Here is an 8,299-nt window from a genome sequence, read left to right as displayed (position 1 = left end):
AACAAAAATTTACAAACAAAAAATTTCAAACGAAAATTTTAAACAAAATTTTGCAACAAAAATTTTCCAAACAAAAATTTCAAACGAAAAGTTTCAAACAAAATTTTGAAACAAAGTTTTCAAACAAAAATTTCGAAACAAAAATTTTTAAACTAAAAATATCAAACGAAAAAATGTCAAACCAAAGTTTCAAACTTTTCAAATGTTAAAACAAAACTGAATGCAGCAAAGATTTGAAAATCAGCAACCAATCAGATTGCACGAAAGATAGTGATCAGCCAATCAGATTGCACGAAAGATAGTGATCAACCAATAAAATTACATCAACAATAACTTTGCCAGTGTTGTAGCATGTATTCCCTTAAGACTATGAGTCATAAGATTCAATAAGGTTAGCTATGTATCCCTGTACACTACCTCATCAAGGTCAATCACGTGGTACATCGTATTGCTTACGTTTATATTTGGCTGTAATAATCAATACCAATGACGCATTCTCAAATTATCCTACAAAGTTTAAATGTACCAATGTTCTGGACTCCTAATCCCATCATAGGTCAATAATTGATCACGTGATCATAATGATTTACCCAATGAATGAAATACTATCCAATTTTAAGAACAATTACCAATTATTGATATGACAATAAGAAATGTACCCCTCCCAAAATTTAAGATTGGTACACAAATACACCTGTGTCTTATGAAAAAGTAATAAATCCTGTAGTTATTCAATAATAAAGCCGGTCAATAACCTTTAAATTTTGAATATTTGGCCCAATGGGTCCCAGAAAACGTTTACCAAATTATGTTATTTTATAATTCCCAAATTTAAAAGAGAACAAAAACATATAAAGGTAATAAACCATATAACGTGCTAAATACTTATCAAAGGGTCAATAACCTCCGAAATTTGATTTTTGGTAGTTCTTTACCCATGAAAGGGAACGATGTGGACCATCCAAATTTATAGTGGTACATATTGAAGACCTGTACGAAGATACCAAATGCTTATATTAAACAATTTCTAAAACTGAGTGGATGAGTCAAGATACCCCTCCCAAATTTTTTAAAGGGTGCATCAATGTACTCATGTCTTATGATAGGGAATGAATCTATATACGTGACCATATAACCATATACGGTATAAGACCGCATCAAACGGGATAAATTGGGCCAAAAACCAAACACGTGATACAACATATTGCTTATGTTTATATTTTGGCATTTTTTTTTTACTCATGAAAGGGAACAAGGTGGACCACCCAAATTTATCATGATACATATTGAGGTCATGTACTATGATAGCGAATGCTTAAATTGGAAAAATTGCAAAATTTAAGGGATTGGCTATGGTACCCCTTCCGGTGTGTATCAATGTACCTATGTCTTATGATAGAAAATGGACCCTATACATGACCATATAATCATATTAGGTAATAGGACCTCATCCAAGGGAATAAATTAGGTCAAAAACGAAACACGTGGTTGTACTAAAATTTGGCAATTTCGTACCCATGAAAGGGAACGAGATTGACCACCCAAATTTATAGTAATATATATATATATTAGGGTCTTATACTATTATACCAAATGTTTAAATTGGGCAATTTCCAAAATTTAAGGGGTGGGCCAAGGTACCCCTCCCAAATTTTTCAAGGGGTGCATCAATATACCCATGTCTTATAATAGGGAATGGACCAATATATATAACCATATAATCATATAAGGTAATAGGACCTCATCCAAGGGGATAAATTGAGCCAAAACAAACACGTGGTACAACGTATTGCTTACGTTTATATTTTGATAATTTTGTACCCCTAAAAGGGAACGAGGTGGACCACCCAAATTTATCATAATAGATGTTAGGGTCCAGTAGTATAATACCAAATATATAAAATGAGCAATTTCTAAAATTTAAGGGGTGGGCCAAGGTACCCCTCACAAATTTTTAAAGGAGTGCACAAATGTACCTATGTCTTATGATAGGGAATAGACCCCTATACATAACCATATAACCATATAAGGTAATAGGACCTCATCCAAGGGGATAACTTAGGTCAAAACCAAACACGTGGTACAACGTATTGCTTACGTTTATATTTTGGCAATTTTGTACCCCTAAAAGGGAACGACGTGGACCACCCAAATTTATCATAATACATGTTAGGGTCCAGTACTATAATACCACATATATAAAATGAGCAATTTCTAAAATTTAAGGGGTGGGCCAAAGTACCCCTCCCAAATTTTTAAAGGAGTGCACAAATGTACCTATGTCTTATGATAGGGAATAGACCCCTATACATAACCATATAAGGTAATAGAACCTCATCCAAGGGGATAAATTGGGCCAAAAGAACAAACACGTGGTACAACGTATTGCTTACGTTTATATTTTGGCAATTTTGTACCCCTAGAAGAGGACGAGGTGGACCACCCAAATTTATTATAATACATGTTAGGGTCCAGTACTATAATACCAAATATATAAAATGAGCAATTTCCAAAATTTAAGGGGTGGGCCAAAGTACCCCTCCCAAATTTTAAAAGGGGTGCACAAATATACCCATATAATATGAAAGGTAATGGACCCCTATACATGACCATATAACTATATAGGATAATAACACCTCATCAAAGGGGATAAAATCCACCAAAAACCAAACACGTGGTAGTACGTATTGCTTACGTTTATATTTTGGCAATTTTGTACTCCTAAAAGGGAACGAGGTGGACCACCCAAATTTATCATAATACATATTAGGGTCCTGTACTATAATACCCAATGTTTAAATTGGTCAATTTCCAAAATTTAAGGGGTGGGCCAAGGTACCCCTCCCAAATTTTTCAAGGGGTGCATTAATATACCCATGTCTTATGAAAGGTAATGGACCCCTGTATACGCCCATATAACAATATAGGGTAATAACACCTCATCCAAGGGGATAAATTAGGTCAAAAACCCCCGAAATTTGACTTTTTGGCAATTTTTTACCCATGAAAGGGAACGACATAGACCCCCAATACTGATAGGGGTACATACTATGGTCCTAGGCTACCATACGAAATTTTTAGATTTGGCAATTTCCAAAATTTAAGGGGGGTGGTTCTATGTACCCCTGCCAAAAGTTAGGGGGTGGGCCATGGTACCCCTGCCAAAATTTAGAGGGGGTGTTCCTATGTACCCCTAGGTCATTGACCCCAGCCAGGGACCATGGGTCCTGAGGCAGGAACCCATGGACCAAATAGTGTCCTAAAGTAACCCCATTACTACTGTGTTACAACGCTTGGGAGGTGACTCCTGCCATTGAGACAAGAAAAAAAGTTCTCTTGAACTTTCGGCTATCGGACATAGTTTCGGATCTACAAGGTGCCGAAAGCGTGGGAAAATGACTTTCGGACGCCAATAGTTCGGAAACTATCCAACGAAAAGAGGGCGGGTAAAAAATTCACTGAAGAAGTCATACCTGCTGTATTGAATTTTGCATTTTTCATAATCCTATCATGCACGCGCAAGGGATTCCCCAAAGTAACGTAGGGAATCCCGGATAATCCGCCAAATGAAAATTGGTCTAAATGGATATGAATTGATAGGGTTTCTACCAGGTAACAATAATTCGTTTGTATTAAGTCGATATCTGGAACAAATACAAAATGGCGGACACCTTCTTGCCCGTTGTGTGTGGTTGCATAATCGCCAGGTACGGATGCTGGCCAACAGTGACATTCTGACTATTAAGTGTATCGAATTTGTACTCAAATGCTCTAGAAAGACATCTGGAATGTCGGTAGAGCACAACAGATGAAGCAGGGTGATAACATGTGTGGAAATACTTAACGAGAAATGCCCAGAATAAGTAAACGTGAGTTCAAATAGTCGGAAATGTAAGGATTAGCGTCAAGAACATGAACGCCATTGCCAATTCACCAATAATATTCCCTTAAACCGATGCAATATGATCTGCACGGCTGCATACCAATAAGGATGCAACAACTGAAGCCAAGTTGAAATTGTGCAAGGGGACTCACAGAGAAACTGAATAATTTAAAGGAATGCCACTAGTGGGATCGCATGATCGATATTGAAATGTGGCCAATGTGTGTGTTGATATCGACATGTAGTTAATGGATAAATCTCAACATATCCCATTACTGCTGGGACACCGTCCCACGTGCGAAAAATAGGAAAATAACTACTCGGGTCTTGAATCTGAGGCCGTGGGCTTCCAGTAGGATTGGAAACTGCGACCACGCGATCGAAAGCGAGCGCTCTAGCCCTGAGGCTCGAGGAAGCCTCACTTTCTCTGTATTCATTTCTTTAAGGAGTACCCACTTTGTTTGGCAAGCGCTTTTGTACAGCCTCCCGACATGCTTATGTGTTTCATTTTATTACTCCTACTGCACAGTTGTAAACAATCAGAGCTTTAAGACGTTTCTTTCTATTTCTCATGTCGTTTTATTTTCCATATGTATGGTGTTCCAGCTGTAGTGTTATGTCTGCTAAATTGGTTCATTTTCGTCTTTGTATTGGCATGTGCACTGGTATAAGATACGAATTTCTGGAAGTATCTTCCTATATTTTGAGTACGTCATATGTCCCATAAGACGTGGGACATTATACAAGTTTGTTATTTTCACGCTCTATCAGAATTTGAACCATGGATTAAGAGATTTATTTTCATATGTGTCGACTGTGGGACTATGTCCCAAACAAAGAGAGACATTGATACAATCGTGTTCTAGTTACGTTATACCAAAAAGTGCACTAGATGTAATAGCAGAATGTACAACGTTATTTTCCTAGTTTTTGCACGTGAGACGGTGTCCCAGCAGTAGTGAGACATGTTGACATTTGTCCATTAACTACATGTCGATATCAACACACACATTGGCCACATTTCAATATCGATCATGCGATCCCACTAGTGACATTCCTTTAGTTTACCCAGTTTCTTTGTGAGTCCCCTTGCACAATTTCAACTTGGCCTCAGTTGTTGCATCCTTATTGGTATGCAACCGTGCAGATCATATTGCATCCGTTTAAGGGAATATTATTGGTGAATTGGCAATGGCGTTCATGTTCTTGACGCTAATCCTTACATTTCCGACTATTTGAACTCACTTTTACTTAGTATGAGTGCATTTTTTCTGGGCATTTTTCGTTACGTGTTTTCACACATGTGAATCACTCTGCTTCATCAGTTGTACTCTATCGACATTCCAGATGTATTTCTAGAGCATTTGAGTACAAATTCGATACACTTAATACTCAGAATGTCACTGTTGGCCAGCATCCGTACCTGGCGATTATGCAACCACACACAACGGGCAAGAAGGTGTCCGCCATTTTGTATTTGTTCCAGATATCGACTTAATACAAACGAATTATTGTTACCTGGTAGAAACCCTATCAATTCATATCCATTTAGACCAATTTTCATTCGACGGATTATCCGGGATTCCCTACGTTACTTTGGGGAATCCCTTGCGCGTGCATGATAGGATTATGAAAAATGCAAAATTCAATACAGCAGGTATGACATCTTCAGTGAATTTTTTACCCGCCCTCTTTACGTTGGATAGTTTCCGAAGAATTAGCGTCCGAAAGTCACCTTCCCACGTTTTCGGCACCTTGTAGATCCGAAACTATGTCCGATAGCCGAAAGTTCAAGAGAACTTTTTTTCTTGTCTCTATGGCAGGAGTCACCTCCCAAGCGTTGTAACACTTATTTTGCAACACCCGATATATATATATATATATATATATATATATATATATATATATATATATATATATATATATATATATATATATATATATATATATATATATATATATATATTAGACAATAAGGTATATAACTTACATATCTTTAAATGGCATAATGGTTTCCTCTTCGATCAATTGTTACGGCGCCTCCTAATATTTGCTACCGTCCTTTCCATGGAGCCAGTCCACAGAAGATAACAAAACATTGTTTGGCCTAAGCGACATTTCACATTCTACGCAAGTTTTGGAGGCTCATTAGATTAAATGTTGACATTCCTCGTAAGAAAGGAATGTAGAATTTTTCATTTCTGAAATTTCCGTGTGTTTATTCTTTCATATAACTTGCAGTTATCTTTCAGCTTAATGTTCTTCAAGAAGATCCTGATCCGTTCCATCTTAACTGATGCTTTTACAAGATTTTTCTGTCTTGCAAGGATAATGCATGAGATTCGATCGTATAACGTAGAATTCGAACTTTGAGCTTCCACTGGAAATTGTATCTAGCTCTTTACCAAGCCCTCAAACAAAGGCTAGAATACTATAGTATAATATAGAGCTAGATAATTATCTAGCCATAATGGAGCTTTGTCTGTAGCATCTTGTAAAAGAAATAACTAACTAAACTAACTCTATGACCTATGGATTCCGGAGGTTCAATGCCGCGTTCAAAAAAGTTCTCCACTGACTTCTATCCTTAGCCAATTGTATCCAGTTTTTACTTTGTATTCCTATATCTGCTAGATCCATCTTAATATTGTCCTCCCATCTCGCCTAGGTCTTCCTAATGGTCATTTTCCGATTGGTCTTCCAGTCAAGACTTTGAAAGCGTTTCTACTTTCTTCCATTCTAGCTACATGACCTGCCCACCTAAGCCTCCTAGACTTGATGACCCTAACAATGTTGGGTAAACCTTATAAATTATGTAGTTCCTCGTTTTGAAGTTTCCGCCATTCCCCATTCCCGTTCCTCTTGGGTCCGAATATTCGTCTCAGGATCTTGTTCTCAAATACTTTCAGTCTATGTTCTTCCCTCAGAGTAAGCGACCATGTTTCGCAATCATACAGGACAACAGGCATGATTAAAAGAAATACATTGCATATTTGATTGGTAAACTTGGAACATATTGCCAGAAATAAAAAGGACAAAAAATGGTTACCTTAGGAACACAATCCGAAATGAAGATAAAGAAGTAAAAATAAACAAATGAAAATTGCATAGTCAATTGTTAGAAAATAACTGTTTCCAGGACACTAGTTATACCAAAGAAGACAAGACAAAAACATACTATATACTCGTGGAATAATTTTAACGGTATTTGAGACAGGTGGATTTCTTTAAGGAAATATCAAAATGGTAGGCGGAACAACGATTAAAGAAGCAATAGCAAGATGGGAAGAGAAAACTGGTAACAGTGCAGCGGAAGCAACAGACGTTAATTTGTGTTTCCAAATGAATCCGATAGAGAAAATGGACAACTCGCTTGCTGTGCTGGCAAACGTAGAGAAATTGTCGTTGTCATCGAATAATATTGATAAAATAGCAGGTTTAGGGTCTCTGAAGAACTTAAAGATATTAGCACTCGGAAGAAATAACATCAAAAGTTTGGCTGGATTAGATCCTGTTGGTGATACTCTTGAACAACTGTGGATCTCGTACAATCTCATTGATAAATTGAAAGGAATTGGCGTTCTAAAGAAATTGAAGGTGCTTTACATGGCAAACAATTTAGTAAAAGAATGGGGCGAGTTTAATAAACTTCAAGAATGTCCAGTTCTTGAAGATTTAGTATTTATTGGAAATCCTCTGCACGATAAGGCTACAGCTGATGGTTCTTGGCAAACTGAAGCTCTGAAGAGACTTCCTAATTTGAAGAAATTAGATGGGGAGCCTATCGTCGGTGGGGAGGAAGAGGAAGATTAAATATATATCCTTGTGATACGAACTCCAGAAAATAAACTATTTGAGATATATTTATACTTAAAGCAAAATTAGATTGTGTCCTGATCATAGTCCTACTGTTAAACAAAATATGAATACTACCTAATATAATTATCAACATACAAAGCCTATATATAGAATTCAAAATTCTCTGAAATGTAGGTTGTACGATCATATACTTTATATTGTTTTTATGAAGCTATGTAAATGAAAACTCTCTAAAGCCGTACAAATAATAATCTCTGTCTAGACATTCTATTCAAACAGTTGAACAAGTTTGAATAAAATTTGTTCAAGTATAGATTATTTGAGAGAGTTATACATTATTTACACTGTTCTACTGTCGATAATTATGACTTGTTTTCTTGGGACTGAAACATCGTGACATGTTTTCTTTCTTTTCTTGGGTCTGGATGTCGTTTCTCAGACCCGGGAACAACTGAAATCATATATGGTTCTGCAACATTATTGCAGAATTTTATAATGGTTTAATGATGCCAATTGCAAATATAGGCCGGGAAGTAGCCGAAATCATTTCAGTTGCACAATATTATGGCATAATTTTATAATGGTTTAATGATGCCA

The 8,299-nt window shown here is 36.6% G+C and overlaps 1 pseudogene; it reads left to right on the top strand.

Annotated features, from left to right (window-relative positions):
- Positions 1–7,043: 7,043 nt before the first annotated feature.
- On the top strand, positions 7,044–7,779 carry LOC145688874 (dynein axonemal light chain 1 pseudogene; annotated as a pseudogene).
- Positions 7,780–8,299: the final 520 nt, after the last annotated feature.

Source organism: Thermobia domestica, chromosome 7, assembly GCF_964235325.1.
Source record: "Thermobia domestica chromosome 7, izTheDome1.hap1.1, whole genome shotgun sequence".
In the NCBI taxonomy this organism is placed as follows: Eukaryota; Metazoa; Arthropoda; class Insecta; order Zygentoma; family Lepismatidae; genus Thermobia; species Thermobia domestica.
This window is presented reverse-complemented; position numbering and strand designations above follow the sequence as displayed.